The sequence below is a fragment of the Eschrichtius robustus genome, chromosome 1, assembly GCF_028021215.1.
Source record: "Eschrichtius robustus isolate mEscRob2 chromosome 1, mEscRob2.pri, whole genome shotgun sequence".
NCBI classification, from domain to species: Eukaryota; Metazoa; Chordata; class Mammalia; order Artiodactyla; family Eschrichtiidae; genus Eschrichtius; species Eschrichtius robustus.
Genome location: NC_090824.1, coordinates 144207782 through 144220552, shown reverse-complemented (window position 1 = coordinate 144220552; position 12771 = coordinate 144207782). Strand labels below are relative to the sequence as shown.

General features: G+C 54.3%; 4 non-coding genes across 4 annotated transcripts; all 4 read right to left on the bottom strand.

Moving 5' to 3' along the window:
• Nucleotides 1-2476: 2476 nt before the first annotated feature.
• On the bottom strand, nt 2477-2569 carry LOC137751341 (small nucleolar RNA SNORD116). Its single transcript, XR_011070764.1, has one exon. It is a non-coding gene; the product is annotated as a small nucleolar RNA SNORD116 (small nucleolar RNA).
• A 2688-nt stretch (nt 2570-5257) lies between these two features.
• Nucleotides 5258-5350, bottom strand: LOC137753549 (small nucleolar RNA SNORD116). Its single transcript, XR_011071506.1, has one exon. It is a non-coding gene; the product is annotated as a small nucleolar RNA SNORD116 (small nucleolar RNA).
• Nucleotides 5351-8011: 2661 nt separating this feature from the next.
• LOC137749599 (small nucleolar RNA SNORD116) lies at nt 8012-8104 on the bottom strand. Its single transcript, XR_011070227.1, has one exon. It is a non-coding gene; the product is annotated as a small nucleolar RNA SNORD116 (small nucleolar RNA).
• A 2688-nt stretch (nt 8105-10792) lies between these two features.
• Nucleotides 10793-10885, bottom strand: LOC137753833 (small nucleolar RNA SNORD116). The gene has a single exon (XR_011071597.1). It is a non-coding gene; the product is annotated as a small nucleolar RNA SNORD116 (small nucleolar RNA).
• Nucleotides 10886-12771: the final 1886 nt, after the last annotated feature.

Sequence of the window (12771 nt, the reverse complement as noted above, 5' to 3'; positions counted from 1 at the left end):
CATCTTAGTATGGGTGAATGCCTACCGTCCTTAGATATCCACAGCCATGCTCGGCAACATGCACCAGCCCCTCTTTTTCCAGTTCTCCTTAGCACATCCAGACATCAGACAACGCGAAGGTCTTCTCTGCCAATAGCCAGCCTTACGCTGCAACTGCACCTGAGAAGTGGACAGAAATCACGCAGGTTTCTAAATTGCACCAGGGTCCTCAGAGAACATGATTTTTGTGAACACATAATCTGGGCGTGAGCCTGGAACCTCCTTCCCAAGTACCACTATCCCTTACCGAAAACTGATTGTGTGTCTCTCAGCACGACTGAAGGAAGTTACGCACGTACGTTGCTCGGTGTGTGAGACGCTGTATTTGTGTATTCACACGTGTGGGCGTGTGTGACTCTGACTCTGCACGAGGATGCGTTTGTGGATTCCTGTGTGTGCCGCTAAATACGCGTCTTGGTCTCTGGGTGTCCCTGTGGCCCTCTGCAGACGCCTCTAACAGTAAACGTCATAGTTTATACACAGCACCCTGGTTGGACGCCCAACTGAAAGGAGAAAGACCCCTGTCAGCTTCATGAGGCCGCATGCGAACTTTGACCCCAAGGCTGTCGAAATAGGCCACAGACTCCCGCTCTCCCACAGCCACGCCTTCTGACCAAAGCACAAAGACTGGACGAGACCTCCCTCCCGGCCGTGGGTGTCACACCTATGTGGACCTGGAGATCCTGCCACCTACCAGCACATCTGATGTGCCCTTCGGGTCACTCCCAGTGCTCCCGGAAGCAAGGTAACCTCCCATGGGCGGGCTGACACTGACCTGCAATTGCCAAAAAGCACGATGCAGCCTGGCACTTCTCAAGGTGTTAATGGACTTCGGCCCAAGTGCCTCGTCTCGCCAACTAGACCAAATCACTTTCCATGACCCCGTGGGAATGCCCTCAATGGGAAGTGTTGGGCTTCAGCAACCATGACACAGGTTGGAACCCCACAGCGGAAATTAGGCCACCTTCCCGGCTACGTAGAGGCAAGCTTCCAACTGGTAGGGTTTGCGGCCCTGAGCACTGAGGTAACGCTCAAACGCTACACAGCCTCGTCCTAAGTGCCCTCCTCCTGCCTGCAGGGCGGCTCGACTCTACTTGAAGCCACAGACATCATACGAACACGGAGACACTGAACAGCAGGGAAGACACACCGCAAGCCTGTCTGCTTGGATGATGCCCACCCCACCCCATGCATACTGGCAATTCTCCACTGCCACAGCGACACTACCGAGGAACTCACAGTGATCAAAGGCACTGTCCCCGAGGACCACAGACAGACTTTCAACGGACAACCTTTGCCACCCGAGGGGACCTGGAACCTTGAAAGGGCACAGTGGCTGTCCACGACAATGCGCCTGGTGTCGCAACAGTGCCCCCACCTCTGTCCCCCCAACGGACTGCTCCAGATAAAACTCTGGCTGTTCGCAAGCCGAGTCATGCCCCCCCCGGGAGAAGCACTTTCGCTTTGCACATTCCCAAACAAGGGAACAAAGCGGCCAAAGGGGATGTTCGCATAACTAAACATCCTCCAAGGAGGCCAGCACAGACGCGTCACCATGTCAATCTTCTTTACTTCTCGCAAGACACACTTTGAGTGTCTTTCCTCTGGCAATGGGATTCCAAATCTACACAGTTACCTACCTCACCTCATCCACCTGAAATGCCAAAGCCATCCCCTCTAAAGGCAGCTGATGCCAGCCAATCACGAACATGACACATCCTTGGGAAGCCGGGGCCATCACCTGCAACCCAATTATGATAGCCTAATCCACGACATCACAAAGGACATGTCCACATCTTCCCTTACCTTCCTGTGCGGGCCATCAGTGATCCACACAGGTTTAAATTCAGCACTTGTTCCTGTCCCCACTCCACGATGACCCACTTGGCATCAACACTGTGCCGGGAGTTAAAGTAGAGAAGCAAACAAGGGCAGCAGCGAGGCCTAATCCTTCAGCCGCTTTCCTCCGATGCCCAACCGAGCTCACCCCTGCCCATTGCTCCAGCCTCACTAGGCACTCGAGAACCTCACCGTGAAAAACGCAAGAACAGGGAGGTCCACAGACCTGTCCTGAGATTCAAGGCACCAACCAGGGACGCTTGCTCATTTTGGCTTCCAGAATCAACCCCCAAAATGGCATGCACGAAGCGTGACCTTGGCCAAAACTCACCTCCCAACTGCAAGCTAACTGGGCCTAAAACAGCACACACTCCGACTCTTAAGACCAGCAGGAGAGCCTGGCCCCTCGCATTCCCTCAACAGCCATTCAGCAGGGACCCGGGATTCACAGATAACACAGCTTATGTTCAGACACGGTCAAACCTCAGACAGGAACCCCTCCAATACTGGAGTCCTTGGTGGTGTTTGCATGCATGTCGGCGGGAGAGGCTGGCCCTCATTCCGAACTGTCCTCTCCCCCTGAGAGAGGAAACGTGCTGAACCTCAGTTTCGATGAGGAGACGGTAGAGTGTTCTCACTCATTTGGTTCAGATTTTCCAAGAAATGCATGCAAGGGTGTCATCATCTATCCAAGCACATGCTGGGACGCTGCAGAACATAACCGGGGTGTGCGCGGGGCTCTGTACAGGAGCCATGAGCCTGGGCTACCTCAAAAGCCTGGAGAATCCACAGCCCTCAGGTCACTCAGCAAGAGGAACAATCAATCCACTCTTGCAGCCATTGGGCCCGTCTGAGGAAAACCTAATACCTAATGGCACATTTGGGGTGCTTGAATACCTACCATCCTGAGTTATCCACGACCATGCTCGGGGACATGGGCCCGCCTCACTTTTTCCAGTTCTTCTTAGCACGTCCAGTCATCAGAGCACAAGAAAGTCTTCTTGTTTGTGCCGACGGCCAGCCTTTCCCAGCAACTGCACCTGAGAAGTGGACAGAAATCACCGAGGCTTCATAAGTGGACCGGTGTCCTCAGAGGACATGATCCATACAAACATTTACCTGGCCTTGAGCTCTGAAACTGCTTCCCAAGGACCTCTATCCCTTACTGAGAATTGACTGCCTGTCTGATAGTACGACTGCAGGAAGTTAGGCACATATGTTGGCCGGTGTGTGAGAGGCTGTATATGTGTCCTCACGCGTGTGGGCATGTGTGACTGTGACTGCGCATGCGGACGTGCTTGTGGGTTTCTCTGTGTGCCACTGAATACGCGTCTTGGTCTCTGTGTGTCCCTATGGCCCTGTGAAGAGGAGTCCAACAATAAAAGAAATAGTTTATACACAGCACCCTGGTTAGACGCCCAACTGAAAGGAGAAAGACCCCTGTTAGCTTCAAGAGGCCGCAGGCACACTTTGACCCCCAGGGGCTGTTGAAATAGTCCATGGACTCCCGCTCTCCCACAGCCACGCCTTCTGACAAAAACACACAGCCTGGACGAGACCTGCCTCCGGGCCTTGGCTGTGACATCTACGTGCACCTCGAGACTCTGTCAGCTACCAGTATATCTGATGGGCATTTGGGGTCACTCGCAGCACTTCCAGAAGCAAGGGAACTCCCATGGTCAGGCCGACTCCGACCGGCAGCTGTCTACTGCCAAGATGCAGCCTGAAACCACTCAAGGGGCTAACGAACGTGGGCCCACGTGCCACTTCTCGCCAACTAGGCCTAATCACTTTCCATTGACCCGTGGGAATGCCCACCACAGGAAGTGGTGGGCCTCAGCCACCATGACCCATGTCGGATCACCTTGCGGAGACTACTCCACATGCCCAGCCACGTCTCAGGCAGCTCCCATCTTGAATGTTCACGGCCCTGACCCCTAAGGAAACTCTCAAACCCTTGAAAGCCTCGTCCTACGTGCCCTCCTCCAGCCCACAGGGCGACACGACCCTACTGGAAACCACAAACGTCTTCAGAATACGGGAACACTGAACACCAGGGAAGACAGACCACAAGCCTGTCTCCTTCGTTGATGCTGATCCCACCCCATGCATCCTGGAAATTCTCCACTGCCACAGTGACACTACCGAGTAACTCACAGTGATCAAAGGCATGGTCCCCGAGGACCACAGACAGACTTGCAACGGAAGACCTCTGTCATGTGAGGGGACTTGGAAACCTGAAAGGGAACAGTGTCTGGCCACGGCAGCACAGCAGGCATGGCAATGGGGCCCCCATCTCTGCCCCACCAATGGACTGCTCCAGATAAACCTCTGGCTGTTCGAAAGGCCTGCGTGCTACACTGGCCGGTCGCGTCATTCCCCCACGGGAGAAACACTTTCGCTTTACACATTGCCAAACAAGGGAACAAAGCGGCCAACGGGGATGTTCGCATAACTCAACTACCTGCAAGGAGGCCGGCACAGACGCCTCAGCATGTCGATCTTCCCTACTTCCCGCAAGACACCATTTGGGTGTCATTCCTCGGGCAACGGGATTGCAACTCTACACAATTTACCTACCTCAACTCACCCACTTGAACTGCCAAAGCCATCCGCTCCATAGGCAGCTTATGCCAGCCCATCACGAACAAGACACATTCTTGGGAAGCCGAGGCCAGCGCCTGCAACCCAATGATGACAGCCCATCCTACAACATCACACAGGACCTTTCCTCATGATACCTTACCTTTCTCTCCAGGCCAGCAGCCACCACCCAGACTGAAATGCTTCACTCGACCCACACCCCACTCCACGAACATCCACTTAGCGCCAACAGTGTGCCGGCAACTTCAGCAGAGGAGCTGACAGGGGCAGCACTGAGGCCTAAACCTTCAGCCCCCTTCCGCCATCGCCCAACTCCCGCCCACGCCCGCCCACTGCTCCAGCCACACCGGGCAGTCAAGAACCTCACTGCGTGAAACACAACAACAGAGAGGGCCACAGGCCTGGCCTGAGGCTCCAGGCTCCAACCACGGAAGCTTGCTCATTTTGGCTTCCATAATCAACCTCGGAAGCGGCATGCACAAAGCGTGATCCTGTCCAAAAATCACCTCTCCAAGCTGCAATCTTACTGGGTCTATACCAGAACACACTCCGACCCTGAAGACTAGCAGGAAAGCCTGCCCTCTTGCATTCCCCCAACGGCCTTTTAGCAGGGACCGGGGATTCATAGATGACCCAGCTTATGGGCAGACATGGTCGACCCTCAGACAGGAGCCCCTCCAATGCTGGAGCCCTTAGTGGTGTTTGCATGCCTGTCAGCAGGGGACGTTGGCCCTCACTCCTAACTGTCCCGTACTCCCGAGAGAGGAAACGTGCTGGACCTCAGTTTCGATGAGGAGACGGTAGAGCGTTCTCACTCATTTTGTTCAGATTTTCCAAGGAATGCATATAAGGGTGTCATCATCGATCCAAACACATGCTGGGACGCTGCAGAACACAAAAGGGAAGGCCGTGGGTCTCTGCAGAGGAGCCATGAACTGGAAATACTCCAACTGCCTGGGGAATCCACAGTCCTCAGGCCACTCAGCAGGACCAACAATCAATCCACTCTTGCAACCATTGGGTCCATCTGTGGAAATCCTAATATCCAATGGCACATCTTAGTATGGGTGAATGCCTACCGTCCTTAGATATCCACAGCCATGCTCGGCAACATGCACCAGCCCCTCTTTTTCCAGTTCTCCTTAGCACATCCAGACATCAGACAACGCGAAGGTCTTCTCTGCCAACAGCCAGCCTTACGCTGCAACTGCACCTGAGAAGTGGACAGAAATCACGCAGGTTTCTAAATTGCACCAGGGTCCTCAGAGAACATGATTTTTGTGAACACATAATCTGGGCGTGAGCCTGGAACCTCCTTCCCAAGTACCACTATCCCTTACCGAAAACTGATTGTGTGTCTCACAGCACGACTGAAGGAAGTTACGCACGTACGTTGCTCGGTGTGTGAGACGCTGTATTTGTGTATTCACACGTGTGGGCGTGTGTGACTCTGACTCTGCACGAGGATGCGTTTGTGGATTCCTGTGTGTGCCGCTAAATACGCGTCTTGGTCTCTGGGTGTCCCTGTGGCCCTCTGCAGACGCCTCTAACAGTAAACGTCATAGTTTATACACAGCACCCTGGTTGGACCCCCAACTGAAAGGAGAAAGACCCCTGTCAGCTTCATGAGGCCGCATGCGAACTTTGACCCCAAGGCTGTCGAAATAGGCCACAGACTCCCGCTCTCCCACAGCCACGCCTTCTGACCAAAGCACAAAGACTGGACGAGACCTCCCTCCCGGCCGTGGGTGTCACACCTATGTGGACCTGGAGATCCTGCCACCTACCAGCACATCTGATGTGCCCTTCGGGTCACTCCCAGTGCTCCCGGAAGCAAGGTAACCTCCCATGGGCGGGCTGATACTGACCTGCAATTGCCAAAAAGCACGATGCAGCCTGGCAATTCTCAAGGTGTTAATGGACTTCGGCCCAAGTGCCTCGTCTCGCCAACTAGACCAAATCACTTTCCATGACCCCGTGGGAATGCCCTCAATGGGAAGTGTTGGGCTTCAGCAACCATGACACAGGTTGGAACCCCACAGCGGAAATTAGGCCAACTTCCCGGCCACGTATAGGGAAGCTTCCAACTGTTAGGGTTTGCGGCCCTGACCACTGAGGTAACGCTCAAACGCTACACAGCCTCGTCCTAAGTGCCCTCCTCCTGCCTGCAGGGCGGCTCGACTCTACTTGAAGCCACAGACATCATACGAACACGGAGACACTGAACAGCAGGGAAGACACACCGCAAGCCTGTCTGCTTGGATGATGCCCACCCCACCCCATGCATCCTGGCAATTCTCCACTGCCACAGCGACACTACCGAGGAACTCACAGTGATCAAAGGCACTGTCCCCGAGGACCACAGACAGACTTTCAACGGACAACCTTTGCCACACGAGGGGACCTGGAACCTTGAAAGGGCACAGTGGCTGTCCACGACAATGCGCCTGGTGTCGCAACAGTGCCCCCACCTCTGTCCCCCCAACGGACTGCTCCAGATAAAACTCTGGCTGTTCGCAAGCCGAGTCATGCCCCCCCGGGAGAAGCACTTTCGCTTTGCACATTCCCAAACAAGGGAACAAAGCGGCCAAAGGGGATGTTCGCATAACTAAACATCCTCCAAGGAGTCCAGCACAGACGCGTCACCATGTCAATCTTCTTTACTTCTCGCAAGACACACTTTGAGTGTCTTTCCTCTGGCAATGGGATTCCAAATCTACACAGTTACCTACCTCACCTCATCCACCTGAAATGCCAAAGCCATCCCCTCTAAAGGCAGCTGATGCCAGCCAATCACGAACATGACACATCCTTGGGAAGCCGAGGCCATCACCTGCAACCCAATTATGATAGCCTAATCCACGACATCACAAAGGACATGTCCACATCTTCCCTTACCTTCCTGTGCGGGCCATCAGTGATCCACACAGGTTTAAATTCAGCACTTGTTCCTGTCCCCACTCCACGATGACCCACTTGGCATCAACACTCTGCCGGGAGTTAAAGTAGAGAAGCAAACAAGGGCAGCAGCGAGGCCTAATCCTTCAGCCGCTTTCCTCCGATGCCCAACCGAGCTCACCCCTGCCCATTGCTCCAGCCTCACTAGGCACTCGAGAACCTCACCGTGAAAAACGCAAGAACAGGGAGGTCCACAGACCTGTCCTGAGATTCAAGGCACCAACCAGGGAGGCTTGCTCATTTTGGCTTCCAGAATCAACCCCCAAAATGGCATGCACGAAGCGTGATCCTGGCCAAAACTCACCTCCCAACTGCAAGCTAACTGGGCCTAAAACAGCACACACTCCGACTCTTAAGACCAGCAGGAGAGCCTGCCCCCTCGCATTCCCTCAACAGCCATTCAGCAGGGACCCGGGATTCACAGATAACATAGCTTATGTGCAGACACGGTCAACCCTCAGACAGGAGCCCCTCCAATACTGGAGTCCTTGGTGGTGTTTGCATGCATGTCGGCGGGAGAGGCTGGCCCTCATTCCTAATTGTCCTCTCCCCCTGAGAGAGGAAACGTGCTGAACCTCAGTTTCGATGAGGAGACGGTAGAGTGTTCTCACTCATTTGGTTCAGATTTTCCAAGAAATGCATGCAAGGGTGTCATCATCGATCCAAGCACATGCTGGGACGCTGCAGAACACAACGGGGTGTGCGCGGGGCTCTGTACAGGAGCCATGAGCCTGGCCTACCTCAAAAGCCTGGAGAATCCACAGCCATCAGGCCACTCAGCAAGAGGAACAATCAATCCACTCTTGCAGCCATTGGGCCCGTCTGAGGAAAACCTAATACCTAATGGCACATTTGGGGTGCTTGAATACCTACCATCCTGAGTTATCCACGACCATGCTCGGGGACATGGGCCCGCCTCACTTTTTTCAGTTCTTCTTAGCACGTCCAGTCATCAGAGCACACGAAGGTCTTCTTGTTTGTGCCGACGGCCAGCCTTTCCCAGCAACTGGCCCTGAGAAGTTGACAGAAATCACCGAGGCTTCATAAGTGGACCGGTGTCCTCAGAGGACATGATCCATACAAACATTTACCTGGCCTTGAGCTCTGAAACTGCTTCCCAAGGACCTCTATCCCTTACCGAGAATTGACTGCCTGTCTGATAGTACGACTGCAAGAAGTTAGGCACATACGTTGCCCGGTGTGTGAGAGGCTGTATATGTGTGCTCACGCGTGTGGGCATGTGTGACTGTGACTGCGCATGCGGACGTGCTTGTGGGTTTCTCTGTGTGCCGCTGAATACGCGTCTTGGTCTCTGTGTGTCCCTATGGCCCTGTGAAGAGGAGTCCAACAATAAAAGAAATAGTTTATACAGAGCACCCTGGTTAGACCCCCAACAGAAAGGAGAAAGACCCTTGTCAGCTTCAAGAGGCCACAGGGAAACTTTGACCCCCAGGGTCTGTTGAAAGAGTCCATGGACTCCCGCTCTCCCACAGCCACGCCTTCTGACAAAAACACACAGCCTGGACGAGACCTGCCTCCGGGCCTTGGCTGTGACATCTACGTGCACCTCGAGACTCTGTCAGCTACCAGTATATCTGATGGGCATTTGGGGTCACTCACAGCACTTCCGGAAGCAAGGGAACTCCCATGGTCAGGCCGACACCGACCGGCAGGTGTCTACTGCCAAGATGCAGCCTGAAACCACTCAAGGGGCTAACGAACGTGGGCCCACGTGCCACTTCTCGCCAACTAGGCCTAATCACTTTCCTTTGACCCGTGGGAATGCCCACCACTGGAAGTGGCGGGACTCAGCCACCATGACCCATGTCGGATCCCCATGGCGGAGACTACTCCACATGCCCAGCCACGTCTCAGGCAGCTCCCATCTTGAATGTTCAAGGCCCTGACCCCTAAGGAAACTCTCAAACCCTTGAAAGCCTCGTCCTACGTGCCCTCCTCTAGCCCACAGGGCGACACGACCCTACTGGAAACCACAAATATCTTCAGAACACGGGAACACTGAACACCAGGGAAGACAGACCACAAGCCTGTCTCCTTCGCTGATGCTGATCCCACCCCATGCATCCTGGAAATTCTCCACTGCCACAGTGACACTACCGAGTAACTCACAGTGATCAAAGGCATGGTCCCCGAGGACCACAGACAGACTTGCAACGGAAGACCTCTGCCATGCGAGGGGACTTGGAAGCCTGACAGGGAAAAGTGGCTGGCCACGGCAGCACAGCAGGTATGGCAATGGGGCCCCCATCTCTGCCCCACCAATGGACTGCTCCAGATAAACCTCTGGCTGTTCGAAAGGCCTGCGTGCTACACTGGCCGGTCGCGTCATTCCCCCACGGGAGAAACAGTTTCGCTTTACACATTGCCAAAAAAGGGAACAAAGCGGCCAAAGGGGATGTTCGCATAACTCAACTACCTGCAAGGAGGCCGGCACAGACGCCTCACCATGTCGATCTTCCCTACTTCCCACAAGACACCCTTTGGGTGTCATTCCTCGGGCAACGGGATCGCAACTCTACACAAGTTACCTACCTCAACTCACCCACTTGAACTGCCAAAGCCATCTGCTCCATAGGCAGCTTATGCCAGCCCATCACGAACAAGACACATTCTTGGGAAGCCGAGACCAGCGACTGCAACCCAATGATGACAGCCCATCCCACGATATCACACAGGACCTTTCCTCATGATACCTTACCTTTCCCTCCAGGCCAGCAGCCACCACCCAGGCTGAAATGCTTCACTCGAACCTCACCCCACTCCACGAACATCCACTTAGCGCCAACAGTGTGCCGGCAACTTCAGCAGAGGAGCTGACAGGGGCAGCACTGAGGTCTAAACCATCAGCCCCCTTCCGCCATCGCCCAACACCAGCACACGCCCACCCACTGCTCCAGCCACACCAGGCAATCAAGAACCTCACTGCGCGAAACACAACAACAGAGAGGGCCACAGGCCTGGCCTGAGGCTCCAGGCTCCCTCCAGGGAAGCTTGCTCATTTTGGCTTCCATAATCAACCTCGGAAGTGGAATGCACAAAGCGTGATCCTGTCCAAAAATCAACTCTCCAAGCTGCAAGCTTACTGGGTCTATACCAGAAAACACTCCGACCCTGAAGACTAGCAGGAAAGCCTGCCCTCTTGCATTCCCTCAACGGCCTTTTAGAAGGGACCGGGGATTCCTAGATGACCCAAATTATGGGCAGACATGGTCGACCCTCAGACAGGAGCCCCTCCAATGCTGGAGCCCTTAGTGGTGTTTGCATGCCTGTCAGCAGGGGACGGTGGCCCTCACTCCTAACTGTCCCGTACTCCCGAGAGAGGAAACGTGCTGGACCTCAGTTTCGATGAGGAGACGATAGAGCGTTCTCACTCATTTTGTTCAGATTTTCCAAGGAATGCATACAAGGGTGTCATCATCGATCCAAGCACATGCTGGGACGCTGCAGAACACAAAAGGGAAGGCCGTGGGACACTGCAGAGGAGCCATGACCTGGAAGTACTCCAAGTGCCTTGGGAATCCACAGTCCTCAGGCCACTCAGCAGGACAAACAATCAATCCACTCTTGCAACCATTGGGCCCATCTGTGGAAATCCTAATATCCAATGGCACATCTTAGTATGGGTGAATGCCTACCGTCCTGAGATATCCACAGCCATGCTCGGCAACATTCACCCGCCCCAATTTTTCCAGTTCTCCTTAGCACATCCAGTCATCACACAATGCGAAGGTCTTCTTCTCTGCCAACAGCCAGCCTTACGCTGCAACTGCACCTGAGAAGTGGACAGAAATCACGCAGGTTTCTAAATTGCACCAGGGTCCTCAGAGAACATGATTTTTGTGAACACATAATCTGGGCGTGAGCCTGGAACCTCCTTCCCAAGTACCACTATCCCTTACCGAAAACTGATTGTGTGTCTCACAGCACGACTGAAGGAAGTTACGCACGTACGTTGCTCGGTGTGTTAGACGCTGTATGTGTGTATTCACACGTGTGGGCGTGTGTGACTGTGATTGTGCACGAGGATGAGTTTGTGGATTCCTGTGTGTGCCACTAAATACGCGTCTTGGTCTCTGGGTGTGCCTGTGGCCCTCTGCAGACGCCTCTAACAGTAAACGTCATAGTTTATACACAGCACCCTGGTTGGACCCCCAACTGAAAGGAGAAAGACCCCTGTCAGCTTCATGAGGCCGCATGCGAACTTTGACCCCAAGGCTGTCGAAATAGGCCACAGACTCCCGCTCTCCCACAGCCACGCCTTCTGACCAAAGCACAAAGACTAGACTAGACCTCCCTCCCGGCCGTGGTTGTCACACCTATGTGGACCTGGAGATCCTGCCACCTCCCACCACATCTGATGTGCCCTTGGGGTCACTCCCAGTGTTCCCGGAAGCAAGGTAAACTCCCATGGGCGGGCTGACACCGACCTGCAGTTGCCGACAGGCACGATGCAGCCTGGCACTTCTCAAGGGGTTAATGGACTTCGGCCCAAATGCCTCATCTCGACAACTAGACCAAATCACTTTCCATGACCCCTTGGGAAGCCCTCAATGGGAAGTGTTGGGCTTTAGAAACCATGATACAGGTTGGAACCCCACAGCGGAAATTAGGCCACCTTCCCGGCCACGTAGAGGCAAGCTTCCAACTGGTAGGGTTTGCGGCCCTGAGCACTGAGGAAACGCTCAAACGCTACACAGCCTCGTCCTAAGTGCCCTCCTCCTGCCTGCAGGGCGACTCGACTCTACTTGAAGCCACAGACATCATGCGAACACGGAGACACTGAACAGCAGGGAAGACACACCGCAAGCCTGTCTGCTTTGATGATGCCCACCCCACCCCATACATCCTGGCAATTCTCCACTGCCACAGCGACACTACCGAGGAACTCACAGTGATCAAAGGCACTTTCCCCGAGTACCAGAGACAGACTTTCAACGGAAAACCTTTGCCACACGAGGGGACCTAGAACATTGAATGGGCACAGTGGCTGTCCACGACAGTGCGCCTGGTGTCGCAACAGTGCCCCCACCTCTGTCTCCCCAACGGACTGCTCCAGATCAACCTCTGGCTGTTCGCAAGCCGAGTCATGCCGCCCCCCGGGAGAAGCACTTTTGCTTTGCACATTCCCAAACAAGGGAACAAAGCGGCCAAAGGGGATGTTCGCATAACTAAGCATCCTCCAAGGAGGACAGCACAGACGCGTCACCATGTCAATCTTCTTTACTTCTCGCAAGACACCCTTTGGGTGTCTTTCCTCTGGCAATGGCATTCCAACTCTACACAGTTACCTACCTCACCTCATCCACTTGA